Source organism: Mus caroli, chromosome 15 (assembly GCF_900094665.2).
Source record: "Mus caroli chromosome 15, CAROLI_EIJ_v1.1, whole genome shotgun sequence".
NCBI classification, from domain to species: domain Eukaryota; kingdom Metazoa; phylum Chordata; class Mammalia; order Rodentia; family Muridae; genus Mus; species Mus caroli.
This window is the reverse complement of record NC_034584.1, coordinates 28,649,453-28,665,884: the sequence shown is the minus strand read 5'-3', so window position 1 is coordinate 28,665,884 and position 16,432 is coordinate 28,649,453. Positions and strand designations below refer to the sequence as shown.

The 16,432-nt window shown below is 41.2% G+C and overlaps 1 protein-coding gene across 2 annotated transcripts in view; it reads left to right on the top strand.

Moving 5' to 3' along the window:
- Positions 1-14,857, top strand: part of Tspyl5 (TSPY like 5) — a 26,575-nt gene extending 11,718 nt beyond the window's left edge. The window contains exons 2-4 of one of the 2 annotated variants that reach the window (XM_029470155.1): positions 2,587-2,766; positions 10,846-10,928; positions 14,798-14,857. The gene's annotated coding sequence lies outside the window, so the exon portion shown is untranslated. Of the gene's footprint in view, positions 1-2,586; positions 2,767-2,905; positions 2,967-10,845; positions 10,929-14,797 lie in introns of those variants that run through there. The other variant, XM_021183797.2, reaches the window with a different exon arrangement.
- The last annotated feature ends 1,575 nt before the right edge of the window (positions 14,858-16,432 follow it).

Genomic DNA, 16,432 nt, shown 5'->3' with positions numbered 1-16,432 from the left:
AGAGAGAGAGAGAGAGAGAGAGAGAGAGAGAGAGAGAGAGAAAGAGACAGAGAGAGACAGAGAGAGACAGAGACAGAGAGACAGAGAGCTGAGGTTTACTCTTTTGTCTCATCAGGTCATTATAAACACTTGAGCTAAGTTAAGGCCTGGATCACTGCCCATCCCCAAAGCCAAGTGTAGGGTCAACCCCACCCAAGCTCCAAGGACTGATAATAAGAAAGAGGTGAAATCTTTTACAAATAAAAATAAACCACCATTCTAGGGCTAGAGGGAGGTGGAAGATGCTGCAGTGGCCCAAATAATAGCTTCCCACTGAACAGAAGCTGTCCTTGTTATTAAGGAAGTGGGTAAGGGTAGGACCAAAACCCTGTTATTTATAAAGGGTCTGGATAGGTCTCAAGCATCAGACACTGCCAACTCTTTTCCCTGCCTTTCCCCACAGAGTGACAGTTTTTGTGTTGTAGGAGTTTGGTTGCTACTTTCATAACCCACACAGTCTAATCTTTATTTAGATTATTGTTCTTCTCTAAAGATTTTGTACTTTCCCTTATTATTTTATTCTGGTGTTTCCTTTGGGAACAGATAATCCACAAACTAGCTTCTGTGTGGTCATGTGAGAATGAAAATCAGAAGAAATGAGGGGGTGGATTCCTCTTACATAGGATAAGGACATCTTCAGGAGGCAAAGACATGGGGCGGTGTGACATGTGCTAGTGCCTGAGAACTTGAAAATAGGATCTTCCACATACTGTCACCCATCACCATTCATGGAAAATTGGTTCCTAAACAATAAGGACGCCAAAACTGAAGGATGCTGAAGAAGTTCCTTATGTAAAATAAAGAGGAGTTTGCATGTCATCTGCACACACCTTCCTGTGTTCTTTTAATCATTCCAAGATTACTTACCTCATATACCAGTGTGAATGCTATGTAAACATTTGCCAAACAGTGTTGTTTAGGGAATATTGACTAGAAAATGCCCATACACATTCAGTATAGACACTGTCATTGTTGACCTAACCACAGTTTGTAGTCTGGATTTCTGGAGCCCTGCTCTGCATATCCCACATGTGTGGCAGGCTGCCTGTCAGTACTTCAGAGTTTAGGAGTTTCTCACTTCTCATTTCCCAGGCTCCTGTCTTTTACCCCACCCTCCTCATGGCTCCTACTCTTCCTGCATGTTTGTAGTTCCTCCTTCCCTTCTCTGCAGTATGTTCCAGATTTGGCAGCTTATGTGTCAATGGTTACTCCTCATAACTGTAGATATAGAGGGTTTACGTATGGATGATTACCTTCCAACACTGGACAGTGATGGTTAAAAGAGGGATGTAAGTCTGATCATAGTAACATAAAAGTTTCCAAGGCTCAGAGATATGACTGAGGTCATCTCAGGATGTAGAGCAGAAAGTAATCGCCTTGAATTTATAATATCATGAAATGGGCTGCTGATGTGTGTTCCCTCCAAACATGAGAACATGGGTTGCCAGGCAGTGGTGCTGCATGCCTTTAATCCTATCACTTGGGAGGCAGAGGCAGGTGAATTTCTGAGTTCGAGGACAGCCTGGTCTACAGAGTGAGTTCTGGGACAGCCAGGGCTACAAAGAGAAACCCTGTCTTGAAAACCAAAAAAAAAAAAAAAGAGAGAGAGAGAACATGAGTCAGAATGAGTCAGAATGGGGACATCTGTTTCTATTTCACACTCCCCCTCTGAAAGACTCAGGGGTTATTTTGGAGGAGGAGGGAAAAGATCTTAAGGTGGTGGACATCCTCAGGGAAGCAGCCAGTTTTTGCCAGACATGGCAGGGCTAGTGTGCACATCAACTCATAGTGACATGCATGAGCTCTGCATTAGATCAAGCCAGCAAAAACTGTCAGCATAGATGAGGACAAGTCCATGAAGTCCCACCCCAGCATGGATGATGATGGGCTCATGAATTACCACCCCTACATGAGAAACTATTGACTATTGATGGCTGGTGAGTGTGATTGAGTGTGTAAGGGGGGGTGCAGTCAGTTTTCTTCACTGGTGTGGCCCTCTGAGGCTACCTGTGTTCTTGAAGTAGATGGTCTTATACCCATAGAAACACAGACGATGCTACGTGGACTCTGTAAATTTAAACAAAACAAAAACACATGGAGTTTGGAGGGGCGGTTGGTAAGGAGAATAGGAGAGGAATTGGAGGTGGAGGAGATGAAAAACAAATTTGAGCAAAACACACAAATGTGTGGAATTCTTAAACAATATCAAAAATTTTAAAATAGAACATAGGTCTGAGAAAAGAATGTGTTCTTGGTGGGTTGTACCTGCTTCCCTCTGGACCTGGCTGTGATGAAGGAAGACACAAGAGAATTAACAGAATTTTAAGGTGTAGAGAGATTGATCCATGGGATCTGATGCCCTCTCCTGGTATCTGTGGGCACTGGCACTCTCATGTGCACATGCTGCTGTCCACCCCCTCCCCCATATGCATAATTAAGAATAAAAATCTTAAAAAGAATGAGCATTTTAGACAAATTGTTCTGAAATGGTTTTTTTTTTTTTTTACTTTTTGGTTTTTTGTTTGTTTGTTTGTTTTGTTTTTTAAGTACAAGGCAGGAAGAACAGTGCCAGTAGCAGGACAAAGAAGAGGCGGGATGACTTGGATTGGGCAGATAAGAGTTCAAGAGGTGACCTTGAGCCAAATAAAGAAGACCCAAACATAGGAAGAAGTACTGAGGCCAGAGAGAGAAACCGGAAAAAAAGAGGACTTTGATCCTAGGATGAGGGTAAGTGTAGAAGGAAATATATAGCATGCTAAAAGGAGAGCCTTTCCTATCCCAAGGTGGTGCCCTGGGGCCAGGGCATGTTATCTCATACCTTTGAGCTCACCTATGACTAAGTGAAGTTCTGTCTGTATGGAGCCAGCTTCGGGAGGATGATGCACCAGGAAGATTGCAGAAGGAGAATGCTGGCTGCGAGGGGACGCTGGGAGTTTCAACAGACCTTACTTTGCTCTGAGAAGCAGAAGGTAGAGTTTATTGGAGAACCAACTTCCTAGAAGGCTCCTTCAGGAGAAGGGGAAACCCACCTTGTTGGTGGTTCAGACAGGGCAGAGCTCATTCTGCTTCCTGTGGGGCATTCCTCCTCTAAGCTACATCCACACTGAAAACTGATAGTGTCCAGTCTCCAGCCCAATTTACAAGAAGGGGTCAGTTCACTTGAGCTTCATTCTGATTTCCATAACACTGGAAGAAAGTGAAGGAGGGGATATCTCAATAAAAAAGAAAACCATTTAAACTGCCAGGGAACTTGCTTCGGATATTTGTGAAGTGTGTACAATCGGGAGTGGCTAGCCAGTGGAGAGGCTCATCCCTGGACAGTCAACAATCAAGGAAAAGTGAACCAAAAGGGCTTCACATGGAAGATTCTCCACCAAAAATTAACTCCTAATGCTTTGATTCCCTTTTAAGTACAAGAATGAGGACTTCCTCATGGACACATTGGCAACTCCTTACCCTGTGACTGATTAGGACAGCACTAGTAGGTGCATCTGGGAGAGAGAGGCCTCTGTTGCAGTGTGTGGTCTTGGCAGAGCTGGGTTTCTTCCTGTCTTCTGTTTGTGGGCCTCTGCAGTTGCATAGTCCTTGCTTTGACTCCACTGTCCCAGGGCTCTTGTGGACCTCAAGCTGTACTACAGAGCAACTGTGATAAAAACTGCATGGTACTAGTACAGTGACAGACAGGTAGATCAATGGAATAGAATTGAAGATCCAGAAATGAACCCACACACCTATGGTTACTTGATCTTTGACAAGGGAGCTAAAACCATCCAGTGGAAAAAAGACAGCATCTTCAACAAATGGTGATGGCACAACTGGCAGTTATCATGTAGAAGAATGAGAATTGATCCATTCGTATCTCCTTGTACAAAGCTCAAGTCTTAAGTGGATCAAAGAACTCCACAGAAAACCAGAGACACTGAAATTTATAGAGGAGAAAGTGGGGGAAAACCTCGAAGATATGGGCACAGGGGAAAAAGTCCTAAACAGAATAGCAATGGCTTGTGCTATAAGTTCAAGAATCAACAAATGGGACCTCATAAAATTGCAAAGCTTCTTTAGGGCAAAAGATACTGTCAATAAGACAAAAAGGCCACCAACAGATTGGGAAAGGATCTTTACCAATCCCAAATCTGATAGGGGACTAATATCTAATATATACAAAAAGCTCAAGAAGCTGGACTTCAGAAATTCAAATAACCCCCATTAAAAATGGGCTACAGAGCTAAACAAAGAATTCTCAACTGAGGAATACCGAAGGGCTGAGAAGCACTTGAAAAAATGTTCAACATCCTTAATCATCAGGGAAATGTAAATCAAAACAACCCTGAGATTTCACCTCGCACCAGTCAGAATGGCTAGGATCAAAAATTCAGGTGACAGCAGATGCTGGCGAGGATGTGGAGAAAGAGGAACACTCCCCCATTGCTGGTGGGAGAACTGTTAACTCTTAGCTTAGCTACTATGGAGGTAAAATTCTTTGGTGATGTGAGCGATGTAAGTACAGTCTTATTACAATGAACTCCAATGTCCAAAAATTGTTCTTATTTTGGGTTTGTACTACAGTAAGAGCCAAGATTTTAAGCTCTACTAAAAATAAAACAAACAAACAAACAAACAAACAGAAAGACTTTATCTATTTATGGTCATTAAAAAGAGTAATAGTGATATACTATTTTAAAATATCATACAGTTAATATATTTGGAGTTATTTAAAATTTATATTAAGAAAACATGTATTTTCAGTATTGCTGTAGACAAGCATCTACATAAGGCTGTTCAATGGATTTTTTTATATCAAACAGCATTTATAATACTCATTTTTTATTGTTATAATATTTTATACATTTTAAAATATATGATTAAAAATTAAATGTATGGCAGGTATTGAAGGGGTCTCTGGGAAGAGTTGGGGTAGAAAATGGAAGAATGTGATGTACGTCTATTTACTCAAATTATGTTTTTAAATGTTAACAAATTCAGTTAAATTCAAAGTATGTATCTTTTCTCATCATAATACAATAAAACTTAAATAAAAATAAAGAACTCATCTACTGAATGGAACACAGGGCCCCCAATGGAGGAGCTAGAGAAAGTACCCAAGGAGCTGAAGGGGTCTGCGACCCTATAGGTGGAACAACAATATGAACTAACCAGTACCCCAGAGCTCGTGTCGCTAGCTGCATATGTAGCAGAAAATGACCTAGTCGGCCATCATTGGGAAGAGAGGCCCCTTGGTCCTGCAAACTTTATATGCCCCAGTACAGCGGAATTCCAGGGCCAAGAAGTGGGAGTGGGTGGGGAGGGGAGCAGGGTGGGGGGAAGGGTATAGGGGACTTTTGGGATAGCATTAGAAATGTAAATGAAGAAAATATCTAATTAAAAAATTTGAAAAATAAATAAAGTATTCTGTTGGTAAATGTTAAGACAGTGGAATAACAAAGGGAGAAAATACGTAGCATTTAGTCACTGGAAACTGAGTTTAGATAAGGAAAGAGTAGACGGTTACATCTTTGAAAGGTCACATCTGAACTTGTGTATCCTTTATCATGAAGCTTGTGAGCAAGGCAAACCTGTGTGCCTTTGATAAGAGGTCTGGTAGTCTTGTCTAGTTAACGAATTGACTAATAAGCTAATACCGTGGTCGATTACCGTAAGCTAAGGAGATAAAGTTCTGTTTGCTAGCTGACAAGCTGTAGTCAGCTTAGCTGTAAATGTAGTCAGAAATCCGGGAAGAATAAATTATGTTCTAGATATCAAATGTTAATTAAAATGACAGAGATTGGTCAGTAGTCCTCTATCCAAACAGTTCTCCCAGGTTCTGTGATTTCCATTGTTTCTTGGGGGGAGTTATTCTGGCCATCAGACCGAGAAATCAAGAAGCTTTTTCCTGAGGGGGAGTAATCTGGGAGAAATGACTTACTTTGTGTTAGGCAATATGAGAAATTTAACTGAGTGACCTCTGTCCACAGTGTAGGCTGAGCCCTGGCAGTGGGCATGGCAATGGAGCAGTGTTTTTTAGTGGTTATCATACCACAATCCAGGTAGTCTTGTCACTGTACCCATATCTTCTCACAGAACTTGGGGAGGGGGGGGTCACTGTTAGGCTTTGGGAGTCTTTGTCTGTCATAACAAGCTTAAATATTAACATTTTCAGCAGATTTCTGACAAGATTGAGAGATAGTTCTATTAAGTATATATGAGTTAGGCAATCTGTGTTTGTTTAATTATTTGTACCAGAATGTATCTAGTAAATAGAATACATTTCAACTTAATAGCCTTAGCAAAAACAAGGCTAAACATATATTTAAGGCACTGATCTTTAACTGAAGAAGTGATCTTTAACGCTTTTTACTGTTGTAAATCTTTAAATTAATATTAAAATCATTATTTACCAAGACAGGATAGAACAAAAACCTTATCTTAATTGGAAAGTGCCATTGGAGACCTTAAATCAGGCTGTGCTCCTAAAGACAGTGAAGTGGGAACGGTCCATAACAAAGATGGTGGGTATCTTGGACTGCCTTTAACCAAGATTTCACTGAAGTGACAGCAAGTCATGTGACCACCCTTAACTAAGATGGAGTTCAAGCACTAACTCTACCTGTGGAGAAAAGTCAAGTGTTACACCTTAGAATAGAGCTGCAGAAGCATTGTGTATCTTAGAATGAAATGGCAGAAGCATTGCAGATACAAACATAAAGCCAAATCTAAGCAGTGCAGTGTGAGGGGCCCATTGTGCTGCTTGGTGATGGGCTGCAGCTGCTAGAGTGAGAAGGTGTAGACAGGTGCTCGGCTTGGTGTCAGGTCATGGAGCACTGGGTAGTCGGACTGCGCAAGACCCAGGGAGGGTGAGGGGTGGCTATAGCTGTGCTCTGTCTGACTCTCTGGTTGCTGCAGCAGCAGAGCATGCTAAGTCCAAAATAAGATCTGGAGAGTGCAACAAAGAGTCAATGGGGCAGGGAGCCAAGAGCAGAGAGCAAGGGGGAGGGTTGAGAAGTACCAGGGGTCCTAGTCACTGTTGTGGAACCAGCAGCAGGGAGCTAGAGAGTGAGGGAGAATGGTGGAAAGTAGAGAGCGAGTTGGTTGGAATGAAGCCTGTGTATAGGAATCTTTTTGTTTGTTTGTTTGTTTGTTTGTTTGGATTGCTGATGATAATTATAAAGATCTTTTAAAATGGTAGGTTCAAAAGTGCTGTTAAGTGGCCATTTGGAGTCATTATCTAACTAAGAGGTAATGGGATCAGACCTGATTGCAAAGGTGGATAAGTTTGGAAGACTTTAATTCAGGTACTAGTTTTAGAGATTTGAGGCAAGATACCCATTGGGTGAGTAGAAGCTAGCAATTTGCCCAGTTACAGTGTTCAGAGGACAAATGTGATAGCTAGAAACAATAGCTGGGCTAGGTTATCAGGTCATCAAGTGTTGAAATGGGGTGCTGACCAGTGCCTGAGTAACAATTAGGAAAATGGTTCATCCGAGGCCTGGGATTTTGTAGTAGTGAGAAAGAAACAGAAGAGAAAGTCTCTCTCTCTCTCTCTCTCTCTCTCTCTCTCTCTCTCTCTCTCTCACACACACACTCTCCTTCACACACAGAGAGAGAGAGAGAGAGAGAGAGAGAGAGAGAGAGAGAGAGAGAGAGAGGAGAGAGAGAAAGAGAGATATCTCATCCAAGGGAAGAGTCATCCAGAAGGCCGGTCATAAAGACTATGGTTAACTTGTCCCCCAAAGACCCTAGAGGGTGGCTAGCTCTTTCTTGGAACCAGAAGCCTTTTACACTGACACCACTCCCAATGGTGGGAGGGAGCTTACAAATCTACCAGCGTCTAGATGAATAGGTCTAGATAGATCTGATGGCTAAAAAGTTCATGTGGTGGCAGGTTTGTGAATCTGAGTTGCAGGGAATGTGAACCTGCCAGTTTTTAAATCCAAGTCATGAAACCCATGTTGTGGTTTTATAAAAAGGAGTCAGGATATGTTTGCTAGATCTTGGTATAGTAAGGTGGGAGGGGTGCCTTGGCAGACCCCCTGAGGTACTAACCATATGACAGGTATAGTGTAGAATAGAATTCATATAGGACATGGGGAAGTGGAGTTGAAAAGGGAGTACAGACAGGGAAAGACAGAGGTGGAGGAGAAAGAGAGAGAAGAGGCTGGCCAGGAACACATGGAGAGAGATGGGGAAGGGGGAAGGGAAGAGGGGGAGAAAAGAGTCAGGAGAGAGAAGAGAGTCAGAGAGAGAAGGGGCAGAGAGAACCAAGAGGGGTCAAACAGTTCCTTCTATAGCAAACCAAGCCTACCTGGCTATTATCAGGTAACTATTGGGAAGAGCCTAGAAGGAATGCTAACAGGGATAATAAGGTATTCCTTAAAGAGGTGATAAATGGCACACAGTCTATTCTTGCTAGGGCTATACCTAGCTGCTAGAAATGGAGACAAGTCAACAGCAGTGGCTTAAATAACATACAGGTTCATTTTCTTTCATCTAGATTTGATATCTAGTCAAGACACCTAGGTAAGTACAGAATTTATTTAAAAGCTCCTAGCTTCCATTGTCTAGGGTTAGGGTGCCATGTCCTAAACAGGAAAAGCATGAAGAGGAAGAAATCAAGCCAAAGGGAATCTGAATCCGTTTAATTTAGAGAGGCGCCACCAGATCAGCTGGTTTTATTAGTGAACCATAATTTAATGATTCATGACATTTTAGCTTTGTCCATTGCTGCTCAGAAAATACTGAGTAGGCAGTAGGCATGTCTACCACACAATCTTTCATGGCAGCCTCTAGGCTGGGTAGAATGACATTGTTTTGGAGCCTGGTATGATGTGCATGTGAGTCCTGGCTCAGTGGTATTTTAGTTGTGTGACAGTGGGAAGTGTATTCTTGTTTTTCAGATAAATCTGTAGTTATAAAACTGAAAGGCTTATAATCTTCCTTTAGGGGCTGTTTTATAGCTTAAATGAGAAAAGTCATGCAAGGCTCAGGGCAGAATCTGCTATTTGAATAATAGGTGTTGAATGAAGCTAACCTTTCTTCCCTGTCCAGCAGGATGGATTCTTTCACATGCAGGCTTTCAATACCACTCATTAAATGCAACTCACAATGCAGACCCTCTGGCATAAACTGCTCCAGTAAACTGCTATGCTTTCAACTTTCAGCAGCAGTGAGACCTGAGGCAGATATCAGTCAGTCCAGGCACTCTTGCTCCCTAAACAGCAGGCAAAGAGGCTCTAGGCAGAGGAAAGCTCTGAGTCATGGGGAATGTAGATATGGTGAGGGGCCCAAGGGTCTGGGTAGAGGATGCTGGGCTCTGAAATAACATTTGTTCAATGCTGTTTGTGTCAAATACATAGCACAAAGTGTAATCCCTCCCAGGCTATATCTGGATCTGCAGGAAGCAGGAATAGAGAGAGGCACTGGGTCTGAGTTGAACGTTTGAAACTCCAAAAACCCAACCCTAGTAACAATTTTTCCAAGCAAGGCTACTCCAACAGAGTCACACCTCCTAATCTCTGTCAATTAGTACCAATCCCTAATGACCAAACATTCGAATATATGAGTCGATGTGGATTATTTCTATTCAAACTACCACAAGGGCCACGACTTATGTGTATGAAATCCTCTTCTCTGTTGGGTGGGTGCTTGTAGGTTATTTGACCTAAGACATCATTCAAGTCCCAAGAGGTAGAACTAGCTGATGCTTGGACAGTGTGGGTCACTTGAGGTCACACAACCATTATGACAGAATTATGATTTGAGCTCGTGGTTGCCTGGCAACACTCAAGAGATCCAATATTGTGCACACATTTGTTAAATAATGACCTGGGAACTTAAGTACTGAGTGCTTAATATTAAGACCTTTGAGATGCTTAATTCTTCAGTCCCAGTGATGCACAAGATGAACCCATTGTTCCTATGGGTACTAAAAACAATATCATTGTCTCTTTAAAGATTCCATCAAGGGTGCCTGAAACTCCAATTATTTTGATGGACATTTGGTTCTCCTAAGTTTAAGGAGGTAACAATAGAGGCATTGTTTGGGGCAAAGTTCTGTATTTAACTGGCAAGCCAGAGAGTTTGACTCAACTTGGTAACCAGAGGCCATTTGGAGATCTCTTATGATCTTTGCTATTTCCTTTTCTTGGGCTCTGTACACCCAGACTGTTAAACAGGAATCTATCCTGCCTCACTTCCTTCTTGCTGTATCGTTTCTAAGTCATCTTGGCTTTGATTCTGACATAGTGGCACCCAAACCCTGGCCACTCATTTCTTTCCCTCTTTTGGCCTTAAGGAGGCTGTCAATGTCATTTCCATGTAAGGACACTAGAAAATAGTGAAAGTAGTATCACCTACTCTACAGTCACTCATAAGATCCTCATTATTGGCCAGGCAGTGGTGGTGCACGTCTTTAATCCCAGAATTTGGGAGGCAGAGACAGGCAAATTTCTGAGTTTGAGGCCAGCATGGTCTACAAAGTGAGTTGCAGGACAGCCAGGGCTACACAGAGAAATCCTGTCTCTAAAAACAAAAAACAAAAAAATTCTCATTATCTAAAAATGTTTGATAACAGAAAAAAATAGACACTAGAAAGTGAGTATACTTAAAACACTGACCAAAGCAGATCACAGAAAACAGACAAATAGTCACCAAATCAAACAATAATAGATAGACCTGTTGAAAATTAATATAAAAGTTATAAAATAAGTTTATGTTATGTTGAACATTATATTGAATATACTAGTTTATACTATCAGCTAATTTTAATGAACAGAATAAACTTGTTTACTTGTTTATTTACTGTTGAGACAGGGTGACTCTGTGTATGCACCTTGCTGGCCATGAGCTTCTCTCATACTTGAGTGCTGGGACTTCAGATTTACACAACAAAGCTGGTAAGTTTAATTTGGATATGAGAACAAAAACTTCCAACAAAATCATTTGACTGCCCAACATTAAATTATTTATACATCAATTTTGCAACATGATCCCAAACAAAATACTATTTACAAAATTCTCACATTCAATTCTGTCCTTCCCCACAAAGCTTCATTTAAATTTATGATATCCAAATAATTTTCTTTGCTGCATCTTATTAACTTTACTCATTTTCTCTCTTCTCTTTCTCTCTTCGCCATTTGCACTCTAACTCCCCGGTCTGTGGTATCTTGGAGTTAAAAATCCCCAAACGATCTCCAGACTCAGTTTAGACTATAATTAACCATATTTATAAAAACTGCTAGTAGGATCATAATCTCAAAGACAAATCAGACATATGCAGCTCAGAGGCAGATTAAGGATGAGTTTTAAAGGCAAAGACCAGAAGTTCTTGAATGTCTGCATAAGCAGGTTACAAAAGCCAGAAAAGCAGTTATTCATATCATAAAAATTGGATGGTCATGGCTGTACATTTGAGGATTGGACTCAGTGAGTCAGAGACAAATAGCTATTAGGTAGCAAGATGGATGCCAAGAATAAAATGGAGTTTCTTTAGCCATTACAGTAGTGACCCTGCTTGAATTGAGCAGCCTTCAGCTTCACTTCCATTGATCTCATGAACTGACCAAATCTGCAGTTTTATTTGCCATGTGCTTTGTACTGGCTATTTTTTGTGTCAACTTGACACAGCTGGAGTTATCACAGAGAAAGGAGCTTCAGTTGAGGAAATGCCTCCATGAGATCCAACTGTAAGGCATTTTCTCAATTAGTGATCAAGGGGGAAAGGCCCCTTATGGGTGGGATCATCCCTGGGCTGGTAGTCTTGGGTTCTATAAGAGAGTAGGCTGAGCAAGCCAGAGGAGGCAAGCCAGTAAAGAACATCCCTCCATGGCCTCTGTATCAGCTCCTGCTCCCTGACCTGTCTGAGTTCCAGTCCTGACTTCCTTTGTGATGAACAACAGCATGGAAGTGTAAGCCGAATAAACCCTTTCCTCCTCAACTTGCTTCTTGGTCATGATGTTTGTGCAGGAATAGAAACCCTGACTAAGACATGCTTGCATTATGTTCACCGGATATGGTAGGGCAGTATAAATATGAAACTATGAGGCAGGAGAGTGCACTTACTTCATGGTAAAATGCTTTGTAGTAGGAGTCAATTTTATAAGTTCTGTTAATGTGGTTAGGAGAGACCTTTGCTGTCTTGTGCTATCCATATTTCCATATTTAACCTCATGAAGTTCAAAGGAACTTCCTGTGCTACACAGTACCCTGGTATTTGTGAAGCACTTGGACATTTCACTGTAGCCTCACTGCAACCCAGTGAGGAACCATCCCTTTCCTTGTGACTTTTTTTTTTAAAGATTTATTTATTATTATACATAAGTACACTGTAGTTGCCTTCAGACCCACCAGAAGAGGGTGTCAGATCTCATTATGGGTGGTTGTGATCCACCATGTGGTTGCTGGGATTTAAACTCAGGACCTTTGGAAGAGCAGTCAGTTCTCTTACCAACTCTGCCATCTCACCAGCCCTCCTTGTGACTTTTGAAAGCTAAAAAGGTTCAAGTAATGTACCCCAATCCCACAGCTTTTTGAGAAACAGAGCCACAGTTGGACCCCAGCTTTGGTAGTTGGAGATCTTCCCTTTTCTCTGACTGGTTACAATGGTGGTTTACTCATAAGAAGTCCTAAAATATACATATTAGAGGCAATTTGGCATGTATGTAAGATTCACCGATACCTTCAGAGTAGAAATAAAAATGACAATCCCTTGAAATTCCTTGAATTAAGCTTAAGGTTTACTGATGTATTTTAAATTTCATACTGTATCAGCTTGCATTTTTCTGGTACTATCCTTCTGGAAGTCTCTGAATTTGCTCACTTATGTACCCAGCACACGAATTGCAGATCTGGAGTAAACAAAGCCCTTATACCCTTTGCTCCTTCCTCATAGCCAGGGGATTCCTGCAAAGTCTAATCCTTGATATCTCTTAGGTCTAGCTCTATATTCAGGTCAGACTTCTTCAGTAGCAAAGCTCATTCTTTAGCTTTCTCATAATCAAAGTGGCCCCTTAGCTTGTAGTAACATCCATTCAAACAGGAAGCATTCTTTGGTCCAGAAGTCCTGTTTGTTTCACCTTGGCAATATCACTTCATTAGGATCAACAGCCCTCTTAATTATTGACTGTTCCTTAAGCAATAAGATAGTGCTTTATTTATCGGGATTTTATCTCCTAGTTGTATTAACGAAGCCCTCTGGTCTACCCAACTCAAATTGTCACGAAGAACAAACAACCTGAGAGCTCCATATTACTGCAGCACTGCCTGTCCATTCATTACAGTTTGCTTTATTAGGCTTCCATAGTTTGGAACTATCAGGAAATAGGTAGCAGACTACCAGGGAAGGATGAGACATGACTAATAGCCACAGTGTCCATGGCTATTCTAAGGTAGTTGAGAGAGGGAAGAGTTGGTCCTTGGGGAAGTCCTAAGGGGAATTTGAGAAAAGAAGGTTGTTTTTTCCCTGTGGTGATTTAAATATGCTTGGCCCAGAGAGTGGCTCTATGAGGAGGCATGGCCTTATTGGAGTAGGTGTGGCCTTGTTAGAGTAGGTGTGGCCTTGTTAGAGTAGGTGTGACCTTGTTAGAGTAGGTGTGGCCTTGTTAGAGTAGGTGTGACCTTGATGGAGGAAGTATGTTACTGTGGGGGTGGACTTTGAGACCCTCCTCCTAGCCACATGGGAGCCAGTCTTCTTCTAGAGGCCTTCAGATCAAGATGTAGAACTGTCAGCTCCTCCTGCACAATGCCTACCTGGGCACTGCCATCCTTCCTGCCATGATGATAATGGACTGAAACTCAGAACCAGTAAGCCAGCCCCAATGAAATGCTGTCCTTTATAACAGTTGCTTTGGTCATGGTGTCTCTGCATAACAATGGAAACCCTTAGTAAGATATTCTCCATGTGATTACTTGTGGCTGATGAAGTGTTCTCTGGTTTTTCTTTCCAAAAATGTGACCAGAGAGAGCTAGGACTCCCAAGAATCATCTGATTTTTCTGGCTTCTTCTAAAATGTTGGCTTCAAATATGTGGGCCTTGGGTCAGACAGACAGAGGAGTTATTATAGAATTCCAAAATGCCATAGGTATACTCAGCACTTCAATTTTGAAGTGTTTCCAAAGCCTTCTGAGAAAGACAAAACAAAGTTTCATTTAAGAACAATAGAATTCACAGCAGTTGTATCAAGAGCCTGTTGTGGACACCTACTCAGCCTTTACTGAGTTCCTTTTTGTGGAAACTGACATCAGGTTTGGGTCTTGTGAGCAGATGAGGGACTATAGCTCAATAGAACTTGACCTGCCTTATATAAGCCCAGACAACTGGAGTCTTCTCTTTAGGAAATTGGAATGAACTTTCAAAGACAGGCTTTGGATGCAGATGACTGGCTTTGAGGCAATTACAACTGGACACTGTGGTATCATCATCCCTACCCCAGTTTTCAGCCCAGCAAGTAGAGACTGTGGGAAGAAGAGTGTTACAAACAGTGAAGAGAAGCAGAAATGGGGCAGTACACGGCTGGACCTTGACATTTTCTTACTTCAGCTTGCACCTCTTCAAGGCACCCAGTAAGCCTTCCAAAACATTAAAAAAAAGACAGTGGCTCCTGCTGGCTACTATAAACCCAGCCAAAGAAACTGACCAGACAGCTTCTTGATAAAATATATTTTCTCAGAAAATAGATGTCAATGGTAACTGCTATTTGTGAGAAATCTTGATGTGTTTCATATACTGTAATGATGTTTATTCTTAATGATAATGTTTCAGTAGTTTGGGAATCTCTTCTATGTCTCCTAGGAAAGGGGATGGATTGTTTTGAAGAAATAAGGCCTGTAAAGCACTCTGCTCAGCACTGTCCACAGAGTAAGAGCTTGCTTATCTACTTTTTGTTTGTTTCTTTGTTTTTTATCACTGTTCTGGTTTGTGGATAATATTTTTCTCCAAAATGATATTGAAGGTTTGGTTCTCATACAGAAGATGCAATCAATGAAGATGGTTGGGTAATTAGGGCACTGGCCTCACTCATGGGTTAATACATTGATAAGTTGTTAATGAATGGAATTTTAGGAGCAGGAGCTTGGTTGGAGGAAGTAGGCCACTTGGAATGTATCTTTAAAGGATATACTTTGTCTTGGTCTCCTCCTGTCTGCTTTTGGAGACTGGTTCCAATGAGTTGATTGGCATCCTCTATCAAATGCTCTGGTTGCCTTCTCAAAGCAATAACACAGTGAAGCTTGTGGACATTGGCCTGAAGCCTCTGAACTGTGAACCCAAATTAGCCTTCCTCTTTTAAGTTGTTTCAGGTGTCTTCATAACAACAAATAGCCTGGACTATATTACCACATCAACTAAACTACTCCTAAAGTCTGTCCTTAATGTAACAGTAATGATTTGAGCATCGTTTCCCTCACTCTGAGAGTTTTTGAGGCCTCAATGTATTTGCCCTGCTATTTAAAGTGGTCCCACAAGTACCCCATGTTTAGTGTATTGAATTGAGAATCCCCATGCCATGACTCAGACCAATGGGTGGAAGTTTGAAAAGAATGCTTAGAGAATGTATAGCTAAGCCCAGTGCCTAGGTGTCTGATTCAGTGAATCATGGCAAACAGATCTTGAGGATTATAAAATGGTGTCTCTATTTAGGCAGCTTACATGTTTGACAAAATGTCTTTTCCATTTATTTATCTTTACATTTTTGAGATGAGATTTCTTTATGCAGCCAGAATGGCTTTGAACTCTTCGCAGTTCTCCTGCTTCCACCTCTATAGTGCTAGGATTACAGGTGTATACCATCTTGCCCTACTGAGGCCATGCTTTATTAATATAATATTACTCAGGAAAGTTTAAGAGTGTTTTATTGCAAGGATCAAAATATTAGGAGATAATCATGAAGGATAACTTCAAGGCAGTAGATGGATTAATAGTCCTTGGTTGGGATCCTGTCAGTACTATGATTTTGTCCCATCATTCAGATCTTATTCTGGATCAGATTCTAGATTTCAGTTATGAAATTCATCATCCAGCACTCATAGAGTTACTGGAATGGTGCTTCCCCAAAACTCTCAGGGCTGACATGCCCTGATGCCTGTGCCACTGCAGTAAAAGGCTGGTGTTCTCCTTTGCCCTTTACCACATGTGATGTGTCACTTGGCTAGGCCTGGATATTTTTGTTTTAAACTGTGCTGTTTCCATCAACCACAATTCCAAACTCATAAGACAAATACAGAAAAAAGATTATCTTCTGGTTTGTTTTATAGTTCTGATGTTATTTCAGGGTCCTCAATCTTACTCCTGGAATTTCCAACAGCACTCGAAGCTGTTCAGTAGGGTTGCCTTTGTCAAGAAAAATTATATATATATATATATATATATATATATATATATATATATATATATATATATATA